Source organism: Helianthus annuus, chromosome 13 (genome assembly GCF_002127325.2).
Source record: "Helianthus annuus cultivar XRQ/B chromosome 13, HanXRQr2.0-SUNRISE, whole genome shotgun sequence".
NCBI classification, from domain to species: Eukaryota; Viridiplantae; Streptophyta; class Magnoliopsida; order Asterales; family Asteraceae; genus Helianthus; species Helianthus annuus.
Genome location: NC_035445.2, coordinates 120,050,045 through 120,072,389, shown reverse-complemented (window position 1 = coordinate 120,072,389; position 22,345 = coordinate 120,050,045).

Genomic DNA, 22,345 nt, shown 5'->3' with positions numbered 1-22,345 from the left:
AGTTTGTTGTGAGGGGGAGTTCTGATTGTTTATGCCAAGTGGATGGAGAATTGAAGTGATTCTCATCAAGTTGTCAAGTTTGTACAGTTTGTTTTCAAATTTTCCTAGAAAATCAAAATTGAAACATATTTTGATTTTAGGGGGAAAAAAATTTTTAAAAAAATTAGAAAATTTGAAAATGTCAAAAACATTAAAAATTTAAAAATGAGTTTTGTTGTGAAAAAGAGGAAATGATAGTAAATCAGTGGACTATCACAGCATGCTAAAGAAATGTAATGTAAAATGTGATAAACGGTCTCACTGATGATGTGACGATTGGTTTTTGTACATTTAGTAGATTTATTCGGGATATAAACCTAAAATTTCAAACTTGTGAAATTCGTGGGGAACACTACATGGATATATAGGTAACCCCTGAAATCTCGTTTGAAAGGTCTCGTATTCTGATATACTAGGTGTTTATACTCTATGATGTCTGGAGTATTATTCCGGGACTTCTGCTGAACGGTAGTTCTGACCTAGTCATTGGCTAATACTTTCCGCAAAATGCTTTAAACATAGCATAAAGCCCTCAGCTGATTAGACAATAAAATTGATAATCATCTGTTGTAGCTGAAAAGATCCTCTAAAGGGGACACACTGCTAAGTCGAAGCTGATATCTCTCTGCTGAACGGAAGTTCTGACCTGAGATCCCTCAGTTCTCGCATTTAACCCCTAATTTATGTACAGATATCATTGTAGTATTCTTGCCTGTAAGACTGAATATTGAGATTCTGGATACGGGAGTATATTCAAGAGGTGGGACACATGAATCGAACTAAGTTCATAAAACACTTAAATAGTATCCTGAATAGATTGAAAATTGTATGAAAACTTAAGTGGACAACAATATCGTCAATCAACGTGAATCGTTTAGAACTTAAAATGTCTAAAAGCTTAACGGTGCGTGTGATGTGTCTAAAAAACTGATATGATCCTCTTACACAAACTCACAAAAATATGTTTGTACATATTTCATTTCTGCATTTAATTTCTGTCTTTGCATTTATGTTTCTTACTTTGAAAAATCCAAAAAGATTTTCGACAACTGATGTTGGAGAGCTGACATTCAAAATCTCAAAGGCTAAAGATGATGAACAGACGGTTTGGTTAATTGGTTTGAAATGTTTAAGATGATTCATTAATTTGAATCAGATTTTGGAATGTTTCAAATTTTTGATCATTTTTAAATGAAAATAATTCTCAAATGTTTAGTTGATTCATTAAGTTGAATCACAACTTTATTTGTTTGTAGTAGAGAGGTTGAGATGTGCAGGTTTCAGAAATTGTGGATACGGAAAGCCAGGCGTCGATCCCAAAAGCACGGAAGCTTGACGAAAGGGGGAGCCTGAAGAATCTGAAGAAAGAGCGCAACGGAAGCTGAAGACAGATCCACCGGGATTCTGTTCAAGCAAGAAGAAGATTCAAGAGAGAGAGAAAGACAAGTTGCTACGAGTTTCACTACGAGATTGACTACGGCAATATCCAAGGGGGAGATTGTTGATGCATTTATTGTCTATCGCCTTCGTCAATCCGAGTCGTAGTGAAAAGCCGGAAGGAATCAAGCGCATAATGTCATATTTAGTTAGAAATGGCAAGGTGGCAAACTTGTAATTAATGTGAACTTTCATTAAATAGCCTTGACCATATAAATAGGGGATTATGTCACTAGTTTAGTTAGTTCTTGAAAGAGTTTAGGAGAAGACTTGGAGAGAAGACTTTCTAGAGAGAGAAAGTAGAGAGAGAAAGTTGTATATTTGTGATTCTTGTACCGTACATGTCAAATTTAGCAATGAAATCACATTAGTAGTACGTTATCGTGTGTTCGGTCACGTTCGTTCACGGATTCCGCATGTGAAACGTTCGTCACGCAATCGAACGGTCTCAAAACCGGTCCTACACAAGTTTACATGTATACTCCATAACCATGTTTACCAGTTAAGTGTACTGAGTGTAAAAGCTAAATCATGCTATGCGACCAAATGTAACCATCATTAATAGTGAATAACGAAACTCTGTTTCTAATATAATTCACAATCATAGAATGCACGCACAATAATGAGCACTGATTAACATATAACAGTTATATTACTTCCTCACATTCTCAGTTATTCTAACAAATTTATTCATTAACAATATAACCGAGTTAACAGGCTTAACAGAGTTAATATACTTAACAAAGTTAACAAACTTAACCGAATTAACATACTTAACAGAATCAATAAATCTAACAGAGTTAATAGACTAACAGAGTTAACAAACTAACAAAGTTAATAAAGTTAACAGAGGTAATAACTTAACAGGAGTTAATAAACATGACGGAGTTAACATGCTTAACAGAGTTAATAAACTAATAGAGTTAACAAACTAATAGATTTAGCAAACTAACAGAGTTAACAAAGTAACAGATCATTAGACAAAAACCCTTTCTGGCGAAATCCCTCTTGTGGCGAAATCCCTTTTTGTGTTTTCGTCGTGATGGTGTTTTCGTCTCGGTAGTGTTTTCGTCGGTTACATCATCATCATCATCATCAACATCAGTTACGTATTACAGCAATCCCTAATCATCACTAACAATCTCGACGACTTCAGTAAACTATCGTTCAACCAGAACAATTAACACAATCACACAAATTACTAAATCATTGTGCAATCAAGACCATCATTCAACCATCAGATCATTCATGGAAAGGCACAACACAATCAATCGTAACATCAGATTATAAGTATCCTTATCATACAAATCAATTCAAATCATATGCTCACAATCATTACACACTAACAGTTAATTCATGATGTCAACAAATAATCAATTGATTTCAATCAAATAATCATAAATGGTCGATCACTAACCTACAGAAAAGACAGTACTTCGATCGATGTATGGGGCTCGAGTGCTCAAAACTGCCGTCGGGTTTCAAAGGAGAGTGAGAGAGAGAAGGAGAGGTGATTAGGGTTTTTGTCAGTTACCGATTTCGTGCACAGGTTATAACAAAATCCTATGTCCGATCGCTACTGGACCGAAGCCCATGTGTTGTTTTCGCCGGCCACCTTCTTGACGAAAACACTTAGTGTTTTCGCCAAGAGGTGATTTGGCAGGAGGGGTGTTTTCGGGTGGGTGATTTCATGGTGGGGGGGGGAGTAGGGGTGTTTGACAAGGTTCCATTTGTTGTATTAATTATACAACTCATATTATCAATACAAAATATATTTTTAACATACACAAATATAATGCACATCAAATATTCTTATAAGAACCACACTTTGCGAACAAGTATAAAATCGAGTAGAGACCTTGAAAACTATGGTTGTCACATTATCCCCAACTTGAAAGAAATTTCGTCCCGAAATTTAGTACGTGGTTACTGAGGAAGCTAGTTGTGTTGTTGTGTTGTTTCCTGGTTTTCCTGGGGTGTCACATTATCCCCCTGTTGGTTTGGAATTTCGTCCCGAAATTCCGCAGTAGCTTCAGCCTCAGTAGTGGTTGCACTGTTCTTGAACAACTGGGGATACTTGAGTTTCATTTGGTATTCTCGTTCCCAGGTAAACTCTGGGCCATGACGGGAGTTCCAACGAACTCGAACAAGAGGTATTCTGGTGTGCTTGAGAACCTTAACGTCTCGGTCTGTGATTTCAACTGGTTCCTCAACGAATCGCAACTGATCGTCGATAGTGAGCTCCTTCAAAGGAACTATGAGGGTCTCATCTGATAGACACTTCTTCAGATTTGACATGTGAAATACGTTGTGAACTCCACTGAGTTCTGCGGGTAGGTTTAGTTTGTAGGCCACTTTGCCTATTTTCTCTATGATTTCGAAAGGTCCAACGTATCGCGGGTTAAGTTTGCCTCATTTGCCAAAACGAATTACACCTTTCCAAGGTGAGACTTTGATTAGCACTCGATCCCCAACCTGGAACTCGAGTGGTTTCCGGCGCTTATCAGCATAGCTTTTCTGACGATCACGAGCTGTCGCCATTCGTTGTCGTATCTGTGCAATCCTTTCTGTTGTGTCTACTACAAGTTCTGGACCCGCGATTTGGCCGTCACCAACTTCTGCCCAGCAAATATGTGATCGGCATTTACGTCCGTACAATGCCTCAAACGGAGCGGGTTGAGTGCTGGTGTGGTAACTGTTATTATACGAAAACTCCACCAACGGGAGATGTTTTTCCCAGCCGTTTCCAAAATCAATCACACATGCCCTAAGCATGTCTTCAAGGGTTTGGATGGTGCGCTCAGACTGCCCATCTGTTTGAGGGTGATAAGCGGTGCTCATGTCTAAACGTGAGCCAAAGGATTTGTGCACCGCTTGCCACAAATGAGATGCAAATCGTGGGTTGCGATTAGAGGTAATGAAGGTTGGCACCCCGTGCCTAGCAACCGCTTCCTTTAGATAGATGACTGCAAGTGCAGAAAACTTATCCATTTCTTTGATGGCTAGAGAGTGTGCTGGTTGCGTAAGACAATTAATGAGTATCCAGGTGATGTTGTTTCCGTTTCGAGTTGTAAGTAGACTATCGACCAAATCCATGGCAGTCTATTTTTATTTCCATGTGAGTGTTGCTGGTTGCTGATGCCACCCCTTGACTATGCACAAGTCGATCCATCATTCACAAACTTAACTAAATGGGCCTCCATGTCTGATTACTAGTACAAGGTTTGTAAATCCTAATGCCTCTCATCAAAAACCCAGGCGGCTAGAATGTCAAAGCTGGTGTGCTCGCTCAACGCGAGTTTCCTACAGTTGCCGTGTAAGGAGACCCACATTCGTTTCATGAAGTAGCGAGTATCGTCCGACTGGTCAAAGGTTGCTTCTCCATGCCCCGCATGGGTTCAACTTGAGGATTCCTCTTCCTTCAGTTCTCCAGTTTGAACAGAGCGAGTCTGATACTGGTAAGTTAGAGTCGATAGCGAGCTGCAGAGCTCGTGTACTTTTAGGTTTCACAGTCGTATTCATCCAGAAGTTCCATCCGGCGATGTCATCGTATGCTTTAGTTCTTTCGAACATCGGTACATGGGAGGCCCTTGTGATCGGTCTAAATAACGCATCTGGTACCGTCCAAGTGATACCTCCATCCAAAATCCCAAAGCCAGGGTTTTCACCGTCAGTCGAGTGTGTCGCGCAGTTCCTCTTGTGACTCTTTCACGTATGTCATCACTCTCTCGTGTTGCGTCGTTATGCAGCTGGGATGCTGATTCGGCCCATAAGGATATACCACTGAATCACCCGCATCCTCGGGTAAAACAATGCTCAGTGCATTGCAGAGTCGGAATTTGAAAGCGGAAGGGATGTCCTTCTATTTTGTCTTCCACGAGCACAGCACCCTGCTGTGCTAAAGAGATTAAAGCTGCACGATCTGTGAAAATCCTTTGTTGAATCTACAACACCATCCACCGAAACCAAGAAATTTCTGTACCCCCAAAGGAATCTTTGGTGTCAATTAGTTTCTAACAAAATGGATCCTAGCACGATCCACGCGTATTCCCACGTCATTGATTACATGATCAAAAATGCTTTTCTCGTATCTAAGTGTTACATTTAACAAGACTTCTCACGTAATGACTCCTCCCCCAGGAGTTCTAAGATATGATATAGGCGTCGTCCATGTTGTCCCTTCCTCCAGGAAATGACCCAAAATGTCATCAATAAATATGGTCGATTCATGTGATCCCTGAAGCTGCTAGTGTGTTGATCCACTCAATGATCATGATGTACAAAGTTGAAGTGGCTGCATTGCGTTCGACATGCTGTTCTAAGAGCATTCTCCTTTTGGACTTCCTTCTAACAATAGTTCGTTTGCTAGCAAATCTTCGAATGGAAGTTTGTTCCTCGCAACTGGTCGACGGGTTGTCAATAGGTGGTCGAGGTAAACGGTTCTTGACTGTCACCTTGTTGAGTTCTCGATAATCAGTACGTATACGAAAAGGCTTATCTTTTCGGGTATAACTGAGGCTCCCCAAAGCAAAAAAACTAGATCCGATGAAACTCAAGTCCAATAATTCCTGAAGTTGATTAGGCAGTTCCTGCAACCTTCCTGGTGTAAGATAATAAGATATACTAGTAACAAGGGCTACTTCTGACATGATACGGATCTGATATTCCACCTAACGATGCGAAGGTAAACCTGACAGTTCTTCTGGTAACACCTAGGGAGAAATCACGAATAATTGGTGGATCCTCGATCCTCCTTTCCTTAGCCTTGACATCAGTATCAAGTGTTAACATTGCGGGGTAATCCTTCCGTAGACACCCCTGGCTTTTCTTGCTGAAATGACGCTAACCGTTGTGCCACTCTGGCGCGTTAGAATGGATAACAATCCTCCACGAAGGAGAGGGTTACGTAGAATTGTCTCCTCACGGGGTACATCTATCAAGAATATTAGAAGAAAGGTCGATGTCAAACACTTGTCCCACAAGGTCGTGCTTGCATCCCAATGATCATATGAGGTTTCCAATGTCTTGCCATCAGCCAGTTCCATAACAGTTTCGAATTTTTGGGAGCATCGGGGTCAAACGGAATGGAGAGAAACGGATTGCTATTCATACTGGCTACCATGTCGTTAAGTCCTGACGTCGCCCACGCCAATTCTAAATGCCTTTCCAAGAGCACCACTTCTGGTGTTGCTGTTTTCATTACTAGGTTTGCAAGTACTGGTGTTGTTCCTTTGATCGTTGACCTCTTAACTTCTACGGCCAATCCATGTTGTAGGCACCTTTATTTCTTTACTGATAGCTAGGGTTACGAGCACCTTGTTGTCGTTGTGACTGCTACCCCCAATGTCGTTGCTCGAAACGAAGCCCTACGATTCTTCACCATCATAGTTCATCTTTTCACATCCTGAGCCACGTCCTAAAGCGCTACTCACTGTGCTGGCAGTTACGCATACCACACTAAGGTCGATTATCATCACTTATGCCTCAATTGATTCATAAGAGTTGACTCCCATGGGTTGCTGACAAGGGTTAAGGATTCAATTGAAGCCAATTCGCTGGTTCTCATTGGCGGTAATCAGGGTCGTCAAAGTACTGAGGTCGGTAAAGTGCTACGCTCATCCTCATGTCCATCGATGTTGCAAGTGGTTCGAGTAATACACAGTCTGTTATGAGAGTATTGTAGATGTGATTCGCACTTCAGAATCTGAGGCGTCAATACGTTAAGTTCCAGCAAGCGATGAAAGGTGAAAAAAAGTATCGATCAATCATTCGACGTTGCGACATCCAACACATGGACGTCCGTATAAGCTACTAACATTCTGCACGGTTCGCTGAGTTCAGATGGGTATTCAGGTAACACTCGATAGCATCGAGATTCGAAGGGATCCAAAGATGAATGAAAAGTTCACGTTCGAGTAGGGGACAATTACTGCAATGACCCCTATAGGTTTGTTATGTTTCTCATCGATCAAATGACAGAACGGAACCCCTTTTCCACTTGTTAAGCCTCACTGGGACTCACATGCACCCCACAGTATTATTATGTGTGCACCCACAATAATATTGTGATTTGCATGCTCATCTCAGCTCCTCTTAACTCATGTCAAATGGTTCCTCAAACTCGAGTAGCAAACAAAGAATATCACAAAGCGTAAGTCATGAAGATTTAAGGAAATACCACCCTATCAGTCACATAACACGTGCAAGTGTACATGAATTCATACTGTTGTGCTAAACATGCAATCAGATGCAATATCGTATGTAGGGGTTCACTAGTTATGTAGTACAATGAGTATATGAGAGACGAACCTTGCAATCTGGAGCTTGTCATGGTCGTATTCACGTCTTCAGAACTGTCCGGTTATAGTCTGGTTTTACAAAAACGTTTTTCCCTTTTTAAATAAAACCAAGTTCACTATAACCAATGGCTCTGATACCAATCTGTCACACCCCCAAAATACCACATGTAGAAATACCGCGGGGCGTGTGACGTACCAGGATCTAGCAACCAATCATATTGAACTCATAGGTATATTTAAATAAAACTTTCATTTATTAACATGAAGTGTTACAATATTACAAATAAGTTACAGTGTACATCGGAAGCAAAAATTCATTTGTTAAGTATTTATAAACCACATGTAAAAGCCATTTGTCTTGTGTTGTGTTTCCATGTATCTCGTCCCATGACCACTCCAGCTTCGCAGACAGCAAGTTCCAGTCAATATGCACCTAAAAGCCTGCAAGGCATGTAACAACGAGTCAACAACAAAGTTGAGCGAGTTCATAGTTGGGTGTTCGTTTTAAGTTGTTTCCGAAAACATAGTTTGTCTTTAGCTGGCTTACTTGCCGTGGGGGTTACCCCATAGTTGAAAATATGATTAACCAGTTTACCCTGTTTCCCAAACATATCCATAGTTGGTGGGGGCTTCCCCATGTTAACCACTAGACCTATTTACCATATCGACTACTAACTGAAATAAGTTGGTGCCCTAGTCAATGTCTATCATCATTGACGTGCCATAGTCCATTAGTCCACGCCCGTCCTCTGCGGCACGGTGTGAGGCTTGTCAAACCTAAATAGCGCTATTTAACTAATGACCCGCTCGCCATTAGCCTCGGCGATTAAGTCGATACAAAATGAAGGACTTAATGATAGAGTTTTTGGTCTAGTATACGTGTTATCACCCTTCAATAAAGAGGGTGTGTACGTAATCCTCAAACCAGGAGATTACGCGGGTTTCGATTAAGTTCTTAGTACGTGTTGTCACCCTTCAATAAAGAGGGTGTGTACGTGTCCCAAACCAGGAGATCATGCAGTTTCAGTTTAAATCCTTTACCCATTCCCAAGGGAATCCCATGCCTTGTAGAAAGTGTGAACTCACCTCGGTTTGCTCGGTATGCTTAATTACTTGTGCACAACAATTTAATCAAAGCCTATAGTATGCACGTATACAAAATCAGTTTATGTTTGTAATGACTCACATGAAATCCAACATCACAAGGTGTGCTTGGGCAACTATTATCGAGTAACACACAAACAGTTCATCAATCCACACAAGATTCTAAGTTTACATGTATATTCCATAACCATGTTTACCAGTTAAGTGTACTGAGTGTAAAAGCTAAATCATGCTATGCGACCAAATGTAACCATCATTAACAGTGAATAATGAAACTCCGTTTCTAATATAATTCACAATCATAGAATGCACGCACAATAATGAGCACTGATTAACATATAGCAGTTATATTACTTCCTCACATTCTCAGTTATTCTAACTTAACAGGAGTTAATAAACTTGACGGAGTTAATAAAGTTAACAGAGTTAATAATCTAACAGAGTTAATAGACTAACAGAGTTAATGAACTAACAGAGTTAATAAAGTTAACAGAGTTAATAACTTAACATGAGTTAATAAACTTGACGGAGTTAACATGCTTAACAGAGTTAATAAACTAACAGAGTTAACAAACTAACAGATTTAGCAAACTAACAGAGTTAACAAAGTAACAGATCATTAGACGAAAACCCTTTCTGGCGAAATCCCTTTTGTGGCGAAAACACTTGTGGCGAAAACCCTTCAGGCGAAATCCCTCCTGTGGCGAAATCCCTTTTTGTATTTTCGTTGTGATGGTGTTTTCGTCTGGGTAGTGTTTTCGTCGGTTACATCATCATCATCATCATCAACATCAGTTACGTATTACAGCAATCCCTAATCATCACTAACAATCTCGACGACTTCAGTAAACTATCGTTCAACCAGAACAATTAACACAATCCCACAAATGACTAAATCATCGTGCAATCAAGACCATCATTCAACCATCAGATCATTCATGGACAGGCACAACACAATCGATCATAACATCAGATTATAAGTATCCTTATGATACAAATCAATTCAAATCATATGCTCACAATCATTACACACTAACAGTTAATTCATGACGTCAACAAATAATCAAGTGATTTCAATCAAATAATCATAAATGGTCGATCACTAACCTACAGAAAAGACAGTACTTCGATCGATGTATGGGGCTCGAGTGCTCGAAACTGCCGTCGGGTTTCAAAGGAGAGCGAGAGAGAGAAGGAGAGGTGATTAGGGTTTTTGTTAGTTACCGATTTCGTGCACAGGTTATAACAAAATCCTATATCCGATCGCTACTGGACCAAAGCCCATGTGTTGTTTTCGCCGGCCACCCTCTTGACGAAAACACTTAGTGTTTTCGCCAAGAGGTGATTTCGCAGGAGGGGTGCTTTCGGGTGGGTGATTTCATGGGGGGGGGGGGAGTAGGGGTGTTTGACAAGGTTCCATTTTTTTTATTAATTATACAACTCATATTATCAATACAAAATATATTTTTAACATACACAAATATAATGCACATCAAATATTCTTATAAGAACCACACTTTGCGAACAAGTATAGAATCGAGTAGAGACCTTAAAAACTCTGGTTGTCACAGCATCTCATACGTTTCTAGTTTTTCGTGCCCTGGTCAATCTAAACTAATACAAGACTCGATACAAGACAAAGTCGACAGACATATGCTCCAACAAAACCTCCTTAATATAAGTATTTAAGAAGCTTTGGATGCTTGTGTTATGCATCTACTTTGAAATCTGGATGTGACAAATTTCAACCAAGAGCTACTCCTTGTATTTTCATCGGTTATCCTATGGGGAAGAAAGGTTACAAAATGTACGATTTGCATTCTCATTCTGTCTTTTGCTCCAGAGATGTTGTGTTCTTGGAGCACATTTTTCCTTTCATTAACAATGCACACACTTCTCATATATTCACTGAGTCTGATTCTTTTTCTCAACTTTTTCAAGATTTTGACTTCATTCCATCCACCTCTTCATCTGATTCTCCATCTTCTTCCGATTCTAATCCACCTTCAACTTCACTTCCTTCTGTTTCTCTTGAAAATCATGTTCTACTACTTCATCTCATGTTCCTGCTGTTCCCTCTGATATTCCTGTCTGAAAATCTTCCAGAACTGTTCATCCACCATCATATTTGCAGGATTATGTGTGTCATCATGTCTCTTCAAACCTCAATAATGGTGTTCTTCATTTTTTTTCATACTCTTACTAATAATTGTTCAGCTAATGCTCATACTCATCAATTATCCTCACAAAATCAGCAACTGTTGACTTATCTTGATTCAGTTTCTGAGCCTTTGTCCTATAAGGAAGCTGCTCAATATCCTGAATGGATAGCCGCTATGTAGAAGGAGTTTGATGCTCTTGCTGCAAATAAAACATGACAATTGTACCCCTGCCACATGATAAAAAGCCCATCAAGTCTAAATGGGTTTATAAAATCAAGTACAAAGCTAATGGCATAATGAGACCTTCTCACCTATTGTAAAAATGACTACTATTCGAAGCCTAGTTGCAGCTGAAACTAAATTTGCTTGGACTTTATATTAACTGGATGTTGAAAATTCTTTTTTGCATGGTGATTTGGATGAGGACATTTACATGTCACCACCACAAGGAATGGATTTACCTTCAAATCATGTTTTGAAGTTACAAAAATCTCTATATGGCTTGAAACAAGCTTCACGACAGTGGTATGGCAAGTTTTCTCAAGCTCCCAAGTCAAAGGGATATGTGAGATCTCCAAATGATTACTCATTTGTAACACCCCGAAAACGGGTTTGGTAATCAAACCACGTTAGTACTAAAGGACGGGTAAAGTACCGTTAGTGGTAAAAAATAACCCGATGAATATTTGGATTTAAATAAATAAATATAATATTAAATAAAAAAAGAAAAGAGTAAACGAATGCTTTTGAGGAAATAAAGTTTATAAGAAGCCCGAGTCAACGGGACTAAAAATAAAACGGGTTATGACTTTCCTGAACCCACTAAGTTAGGTAGGAACATTTAAACCTAGTTATGAGAATTGGTTAATTTCTAGTAAGTATTATGAGGGGGTTTAAACAAAAGCTAAACCTGAGGGATCAAAGTTGGATAATTTGAAAATGGTATTATAAAAAAAATAACACAACACACACATAAGGGTGTGTGTGCATGCGTGGAGATGGCCAGGAGAAGCTCTCATGGAGCTCAAACCCTAGCTTGCATAATATCATCACATTGAAGCTCAATTCAAGCCCTAAATCAATGCATGAACAAATAAAAACGATCACCTAGTCATGGGGATTATAAGGTATGTCATAAAACCTAGATTGGTTAAAGTTGAAAATTGAGACAAGTAGGTTACTTTCAAATAGATTGTTGGATTATGATCCAATGTTGAAATTGAATTTTTATGTATGTTTAATTTCGTTAGTTATGATGAAATTATGAAGAACTTGATGTAAAGTTACTTGTAAGAGATTAACAAGTAATCTAGAAAGTGGGTTTTTGACTAAATAGTGAAGATGATGATACACTTGTGCTTGAAACCATCATACTTGATAGTTGAAGGGAGATACTTAAGCAATTTACAGGTTTGAGTACTTGATCATACATGATTCGAATGGGTTTTGAATGTTGTAATGAAATTGGTGATTTAATTCATGAATGTGATGTTTGAAATCATGATATCTATTAGTTTGAATGTAGAACTTGATTTGATTAGGTAACCCGATGAATGCCTAACAACAGATGAAATGAGTTTCACTCATAAATGGAACCCGTAGATTTCGCGTAATGAAAGTATAAGTTTTATGTAATTAGAAGATTATATGATGTATGTAGACTATGTTGATGAATGTGGTTAAATAGTGGCCTAAAAATATCTCCTATCGAATAGTCGAAGAAATGCCTAAATGAGTTCGTTGAACTCAATTGTGCATTTCATACATTAAAAAGGGATGGTTGACCTTTGAAAGTCAAACTGACCATTGATAAGATTAAATGATAATTTCTATATGAAATACGTAAGGTGGAATAGTCATAATTGATAATGACTAATCTAACCGTCTCTCGAATTATAATGATAGTTTGACGCTTAACAAGCTAGATGGAAGCTTGGGAAGGAAGCGAGTCAAACAGATTGAGCACGTGGAAAAGAATAACCGGATGCAAGGTAAGTAAAGCTTACTCCTTCTAGAATAGAATACTTACATGTATAATGGATAGCATTGTGAATAATAAAATGGACATGGTTTTCGCAGACATTTTGTCAATAAAATAGTTGTTGATAGCAAACAGGTCCGTTATTTGCAAAACTATTTCGGGGTCTTAAAAACTTAGTTTTGACTCCATATGTAGTCAGAGGTTGTATAACAACAAAAATGATGATTGGTAACTTTTATAAATCTTTCAGAAGTTTTTTAACGTAGTTTTCGCGGACGTTTTGTCAACAAAATAGTTGTTGACATCAAGTAGGTCCGTATTTTCAGAAATTGTTTCGAAGATTTAAACACTTAGTTTTGACTCAATATTTGGTCACAAGTGGTATAACAATATGATGATTGGTAATTTTTATAAATTTTTCGGAAGTTGTTTAACGTGGTTTTCACGGACGTTTTGTCAACAAAATAGTTGTTGACAGCTAGCAGGTCTGTATTTGCAAAAAATGTTTCGAGTCTTAAACACTTAGTTTTGACTCAATATTTGGTCAGAAGTGGTATTACAATACAAATGATGATTGATAATTTTTATAAATTTTTCAAAAGTTGTTTAACGTGGTTTTCGTGGACGTTTTTTCAACAAAATAGTTGTTGACAGCAAGTAGGTCCGTATTTACAGAAATTGTTTCGAAGCCTTAAACACTTAGTTTTGACTCAATATTTGATCAGAAGTGGTATAACAATATAAATGATGATTGGTAATTTTTATAAATTTTTTGGAAGTTGTTTAACGTGGTTTTCGCAGACGCTTTGTCAACAAAATAGTTGTTGACAGCAAGCAGGTCTGTATTTGCCGAAATTGTTTCGAAGCCTTAAACACTTAGTTTTGACTCAATATTTGTCAGAAGTGGTATAACAATATAAATGATGATTGGTAATTTTTATAAATTTTTCGGAAGTTGTTTAACGTGGTTTTCATGGACGTTTTGTCAACAAAATAGTTGTTGACTGCAAGCAGGTCTATACTTGCAGAAATTGTTTCGGGGTCTTAAACACTTAGTTTTGACTCAATACTTGGTCACTAGTTGTATGATAATATAAATTATGATTAGTAATATTATGTATTATTAAGTGTTAGAAATACAGGCAAGCGGAAAAGTATAAGTATGTTTTGCCAAGGTTGGCGAAAGGTAATGCAATGTATTAAAAACGAGTAAATGTTGACCCGTACCAGGTACGCACAAGGAATGATACTCTCTTGAAGGGTACATGTACCAACCATAATATAGATTATGATTGGAGGAAATAAGAGTTTTTTTTATAAGAGTTGATAAGATTATAGTTTCGACATAAATACCCATAACGGGTCAAATAATTCGGTTTAAGAACCGGAAAATTGAATTCGAAGGAAACAAGAATTTTGAATAATGGATGAATGAATTGGATAGTAATATGTTTATAACTTGTTGTGAAACTGTCAAAACTAACTTTTATGTTGGTTTGATTTTAGGAATGTCTTATGGAACTCCGGATGAGGATCTAGCAAGAAAGGAGAACCGAACACATGTCTCGAAGCTTCCGCAATGATCTTATTTTGTTCTAGTTTAAAAAGTGGATATTGTAAACACTTGAAATTATATTTTGGAATGTTTTAAATTATGTAAGAAGTTTAACTTGGAAAAGTTTTTGTAAGCTTGCATTTTCGTATAAAATGCCTGTTTAATATTATAATATTGATTAATACAGACGAGTCTTACAAGTTGGTAATCAGAGCTCATGGTTCAGGAGTAAAGTGTGTTCGGTTCAAGACTTGATTGCAAATCTGGTAAGTATATTCATATTAATGGTTTAGTATGATTAAAGTGTTGTAAACAAAACATATGGTTATCGTGTAATACATGTTACACCAATCAAAATCGATAAAGGATATATATAGTCAACGAAATTACGCGTGTTGACAGGTATAGTGGAAAAGCCTTGTATTATAATACGGGCGTTCATTAATGTAGAAATTACTAACTTTTATAAATGATGTAGTTGAAGGACACTCGCATCTGAAGATAGCGGGAGTTTAACAAATGGCGGATCTGATGAAGCAACGGTCTAAAGTATGACAAGCAGAGCATGCTCAACAAGGACCTAAACCGCATAACGATCGTTAACAAGATTAATGGCATGGAAAGCCCGTTAGGGCAAGCATTACCAGGTGCACGTTTTAAATTAATCGCACAAATAGTAATATGGAACAAACACGTAGATAATGACAGTTGCATATATAGGATAAAACTTGGAAAACCTGAATAGGATATCTATTAAGGATGAAGTTTCCAAGAACAATTAAGTAGAAATAAGTGTTATTCACGATGATGAAAAACAAAGCAATAATAGGATTAGTTCATATGGAAACTTGGACGGGAGTAACTATCTAAGTGAATAATTCTCAATATAATACTATTGAGAAAAGCAGCGATTACATTAACGAATGTGATTACATAATAGTTTGATAAAAAGAAAAACTTTTTATACGTTCAAATGCAAAACGAGTAAAACTAATAATTGTTGTTTAGCACTTACATAAAGTTTTACTGAATGGAATCAAAGATATAGAAAGAATAGAGGCGTTACTTACATAGGGCGTGATGTGAAAATTATGAAAAGGTCATGTGTGTCATGTGTTGATCCCTTACTGTGGCAAAGTAAGTAGTGAACACATGATACCATGAACTTCTTATGATGGACACATTTACGTCCGATGTAGTAAGGACGGGGTGAATGGGACAAATAAAAAAAAGGTACCCAAAACAGATCAAACAAGTAAGATATTTGATAATAAATGTAAACGCAAGCCGGGTAACGGAAGCATATTACGTCAGAATAACGAGCCTAAGAAAAGGGACAAGAATCAAAGTAAATGAAAATACAAACCGACTAATAAGAATGCTAAGGTGTAGGGATAAAGTTTGACTGTCATAAGTGATGAAATTTCACACGAATAAGTCAAATGAGTTAAATAAAGAATAATGCTTGCTAATGTAAGTAAGCACGAACCGAATAAATAAAAGAGCGTAATATTAATAAACCTATGTAAAGGGTAAACACATTAAGATAAAAGTACCCGGGTAATGGGTTGTAAAGAAGTATAAGTATGTACCGAGAAACGGTAAGTGTAGAACAAACCGACGTGTAAATGATGTAAGGAGTCATAAAGTCGGAAGATTAGTCCGAAAGTAAACGAATGAAGCCTTAGACTACGGACAAAGTCAACTGAATTTCAAAAGCAAAAATAAATGCTTCCAAACATAACAAGGGGTGCCTTGATGCTATATATATACACATTCTTAATAATCACATGAGTAAAAGATGAATCTACGGGATCATCAAAACCTTCAAGATTACAAGTAGTGTTAAGGTCTACGGGACCAAAAAGACCCCTGGGTCACAGATAGAAAGAAACAAACTGTTGGGGTCTCACCTTAATAAGGTAAAAAGGTGAAAATTCTAAGGAAATAGCCTACGAGGCTAAGTGAAAGAACCTACGGGTCAATAGTGTAAAGCGAGGGAACTGGTTATTATTCCCCGTGTAAAACGAGAACGGAAAAGAATAAATTATAACTGGATGTCAATTTCCTTGGTATGAGTTTAAGATAAAACGTTAAACTAAAGTTCAGTTTTAGTAAGAAACGACGTTTTAACAGATATGAATATTAGGAGACGAATTTGGGAATGATTAATATTAAAGGATATAAGTCTTAACACCGATAGGTGCAAGACGATACATTCAAAAAAAAAGAAGTATGATAAAGGAAAGTCGACATAAACTTAAACGTGACGCGTTCATGGTCAAGAAAAGTAATATAGGATACGATCACGTTGTAACGTGAATTACGGGAATAGGAGATCATAAACTCATATAAGCCTTGGAAAGGCAAAGTGAATATACCCGAGCGATGGGGTATAAGGTAATCGGTGACTAACAAGTCTAACCGCCAAAATAAATAATTAATAAAAATATGAAATACAAGATGAAAGTTACGGCCCACGAGGCCTTACACGTGAAAGGAGCATACGTTTGGAAGCCAAAAGGGACATTACCATACTATCCTGGTAAGATTATTAAATGCGAGCAATGCTCAAGTAATTACTGAAACTAAGTCCAAGGAGTTAAACCTGAGGAACCACGTAAGAAAGGTTTCGAAGACGAAACCTCTTTAACGGGGGTAGACTTGTAACACCCCGAAAATGGGTTCGATAATCAAACCATGTTAGTACTAAAGGACGGGTAAAGTACCGTTAGTGGTAAAAATTAACCAGGTGAATATTACGATTTAAATAAATAAACATAATATTAAATAAAAATAAATAAAAGAGTAAATGAATGCTTTTGAGGAAATAAAGTTTATAAGAAGCCCGAGTCAACGGGACTAAAAATAAAACGGGTTATGACTTTCCTGAACCCACTAAGTTAGCTAGGAACATTTAAACCTAGTTATGAGAATTGGTTAATTTCTAGTAAGTATTATTGTCACACCCCCAAAATACTACATGAGGAATCCCCCGCGAGGCGTGTGACGTACCAGGATCTAGCCACCAATCACATTGAACTCATACATGATTTAAATAAAAACTTTCATTTATTAAGGTTAAGTATTACATTACATAAAGTATAACTCATTGTATTCAGCGGAAGCATAAACCATTTGTTATGTGTTACATAAACCGTATGTACGAAAACCATTAGACTTATCTCGCGAACCCATGCATTACGACCCATGACCACTCCAGCATCCCAGACAGCAAGTTCCACGATCCTCATAATCTATAACCTGCGAGCATGCACACAAGTGTATCAGACAACGCTGGTGAGTTCATAGTTTTACGAAAACGTTTGGTTACCAAGTGTTTAATCCAGTTAATAACAATTCCGAAAGTAATGTTGATAATAACTCGAGTACCGTACAAGATGGCTTCCAGTTTGTTTTGCTCTTCCCCAATGCCCCCTATCTAAGCATTGGTCATGATTTAAGGTCATTAGTTCACGCCCGTCCTCTCAGGTACAGTGTGAGGGTGCCAAACCTAATAGCGCTATCAACTAATACCCCGTTACCTCTCAGGAAACTAATTCGGAATAAGATGGGACTTAAAGTGATAGGAAAAGAGTGTATTATCAAACGTCCCAGTTTTACCCACAAGACGTATTCCTCTCAGGAATACCCATTTGGTTTACCCAAAAACCTATCCCTCTTAGGGATACCCAATGACTGTCCCAATCACCGGGACGCACGCTCAAGAGGAATGAACTCACCTTTGTTTGATCGGTATGATAATGTGCTTCTAACATTAATTAATGGTTAGGCTCGTTACACGCGACCTAAAATATAATGTCATGTAAATGAGTTTACGAGTAGGGTTTTGCAATACCCTAGTGTCCAAACAATAGGTGTTCATTATTTACAAGTTACCAAGTTAACATATAGCATCACATAGCCGATTGCTAGCACGAATACATTTACGTAATAACAATTTAAAGCAAAATATAGCAGTCACACATTCCGACAAAGAGGCCCTCTAACAGCATTCATATATGTAGACGATTGTTTTTTATGATTATTTGAAATCTCTAAAATCATATCTCACCATTAAGGTTACATTATTAGTATTGGATCGGCCCACTAAGAAGCTTTGGCCTTTATGTCACATATTCTAACAATAATAAACAAGCATATTAGGACCTTTATCATCTACCAACTCCATATCTATATTTAATTTAGTATGCACAGTAATCGGATCAATATTTGCACACCATATAAACATAATAATAATTTGATGATAGTATAACCACTAGATATAATTCCTTTCAAATTTCCATGCATACCAAATAAACTTCAGTTCATATCGGCCCACATGACTCAACTTGCAGCCCACTACCAGTTCATATGACAAGCATATCCTAATGCGTATGTGAGTGTGCTATCAGTTCAAATGCATGAATGAAAGTGGGGCCAAGAGAATTAGTGTGCGACCATGATAACAAATCATCATATTACCATCAAAATCCATCTGAATAAGACAAATCCCTTTAATACACAGATTCAAAACATGCATCTTTACTTGTGGTGTACCTTATGCATATAGGGTTGTACCACCATCAAAACCCAGCTTCTATATTCAAGCTATTTGTATGATAAATACACACAATCTAGTTCATACATTTTGTCATTGAAATCACCTAATAACTTCATCATTTAATCCTACAAGTTTCGAATGTTGGAATTGATTCATCCATCGTCACTTATTATCATTCAACATGCACCATCTTTATCAAATAACAAACATCATCGATGGAAACTAATACGACAGACAGCAGGTTCGAGCATGATCATCGACGTTACTTAAATAAATAGTGAGTTTAAACATTGTATATGTGCATGACCATGTTGTACCCTATGCTTAATCGGTTGCACGTTTTCATGAAAAACCCAACACTTGCCAATATCATTCTAAACATCAATCGGTTTATCCTAACACATAACCTATATCCAGAAATCTTGCAACAATTACTATTTCTTGATTACCAGTCGTTGTTTAATCACATGTAGTCAAAGAATATCATGAAAACCATTTATTCTATAATCACATAACCCTTTCCGTGTACGAACATAATATGCTAACATCATGGATCATTAGTTCATGTAAAATCCTAACTCGTATGCAAGTTCGTGCTAGAATCACAGTGATTATCATGATATTAATCATATAACATATATTTAGCATTTAATATCAAACAATCAAACACACCAAAACTAGAAGGGAACTAACCGGATCGAGCTATACTCCAAGGGTTATGTGCAATGCAAGACTTCATGGGAGGAGAAGGAGATGATCACCGTTCCCTTCGAAGGAAGCGAGAATGAGGGCTGTCGTAGGTTTAAGTGTGGGAGAGGAGAGGATTTGGGTTTGATGGTATATCGTGTTTTAGAATAATGATGATTACACAACAACTCTTAATGTTATGCGAAAGTCATAAGGGTCGGGCCCAATTCTGCTTCGTTTGGGTCGTGGTGATTATTTGGGCCAAGCACAAGAGTGTGCGGCTAGGGAGCAATGTGCGACACAGGCCCTTTGTACAACTAGGTTTTTTTTATATAGTTTGCAACCATACATACAATTATCACACTATTCACATATATTCGACACCAATAATTCATTTCATGAGAGGTACACATAGTTTAAAATACCGAACCAATAGTGAAAGGAATTAATCGCATAGAAAAGACCCTGAGAATACGAGTTGTCACATCATCCCCAACTTGAAAGAAATTTCATGCTGAAATTTAATATGCAGTTCCATAAAAGTGAAGTGACGGATCAGGATGACTGTCGGTTTTTCCCTGGGTGCCACATCATCCCCAACTTCAAAAGGGAATTTCGTCTCGAAATTCACCAGTGGTATCAGGATTAAATTGGTTAGTTGGGAAATGTCGAGGGTACCTGAGCTTCATCTGATCTTCGCGTCCCCACGTGAACTCCGGTCCACATCTTGAGTTCCAACGAGTTCTCGCGATTGAAATTCGACGAACTTTGACTTCCTTATCCATGTTTTCGATTGATTTCCCGATAACTGCAATTTGTTTAGTAGAGGTATCGCAAGTGTTTCATCAGACAAACACTGCCCTAGTTTCGAGACATGAATAACATTGTGTACGTTACCCCAATTCGTCGGGTAGCTCGAGTTTGTAGGCCATGCCGTCAATTCTTTCTAGGATTTTGTATGGTCCAACGTAACGTAGATTAAGCTTGCCACGCTTCTCAAGCACACCGCACCCTCCCAGGGTGAGATTTTCAACATGACACGTTCGCCTGCAGCGAACTCCCCGTGGTTCCTAAGTTTGCTAGGTTTTCTGGTGATCATGCGTTGTTGCCACACGATTTCCGTTCTAAATAATCTTCCCAAGAGTTTTGAGTACAAGTCCTAGACCTGTGATCAGGTTGTTACCCACCTTAATCCAACAAGGAGATTAGCGTTACTGTCCATGTAATGCCTCATACAGACCTGTCTGAATACTAGGATGGTAACTGCTACAGTAGAACTCAACCAAAGATAAGTGTCCTCCCAATTCTCACTAAAGCTAGTCACACTCATGCTCGCAGCATGTCTTCGAGTGTCAGGATGGTTCGTTTACTTTGACCGTTTGTCCAATGCTCATGTCTAGACGTGAGCCAAGGGTGTTGTATGCTGCCTGTCATAAATCAAGCATAGATCAAAATCAGGGGTAACAGGAGTTGGCACCTTGTACCTAAAAGCCGCCTCTCTTAGAGGAACATTCACAACTGTGAAGACTCGTCAATTTCCTCGATTGTAAGAAAGTGTGCTGGTAACGTGAGACAATTAACGATCACCCAGGTGATATTGTTTTCGTTTCGAGTTGTAAGTAGACTAGTGATAGAATCCATGGCAGTCTTTTCTCATTTCCATATGGGTGTTTCTGGTTTCTGATACTCCACCTTGACTTTCCCATAAGTTAAACTTCATTCATATACATAGCTAGGTGGTCCTTCATGCCCAATCACCAGTACAAGGTTTATAGATCCTAATATCTCTCATCAAAACCCAGACTACTAGAATATCGAGGCCGGTGTGCTTTGCTCAATCACAAGTTCCCTGCGGTTGCCGTATAGTGAGGCCCACATTCGTTCCATAAAATAGCGAATATCGTCCGACCTGCCAACGGTTGCTTCCCCATGCCCTGTATGGGTTAATCTTGAGAAATCTATTCCTTCAGTTCTTCAGTTTGAACAGAGCGAGTCTGATCAGGTATGTTAGAGTCGATAGTAAGCTGCAAAGCTCATGCACGTTCAGGTTTCACAGTCGAAATTATTCAAAAGTTCCATCCAGCAATGCCATCACATGTTTAGCTCTCTCGAAAAAAGGGTACACGGGAGGCCCTTGTGATCGGTCTAAGTGGTGCATTCGGTACCGTCCAAGTAATGCCTCCAACTCGAACCCAAATTCCATGGTTTCCACCGCAGGTTGTGACTCGTGTAATTCCCCTTCGTATATCCACTACGTAAGTCATCGCCTTCTCGTGTTCCATCAGCGTGTAACTGGGACTCTGATTCTGACCATCATGGTATACCACCAGATCACCAGTACCCTCGGGTAAAGACAATACTCAGTGCGTTGTAGAGTTAAGTTTCAAAGGGTGAAAAGACGTTCTCCTATTTTGTCTTCCACGAGTACACAACACCCTGCTGTGATAAAGAGATTTAAGCTGCGCGATCTTCGAAAATTCCTTGATAAGTCTACGATAGTATCTAGTGTGACTAAGA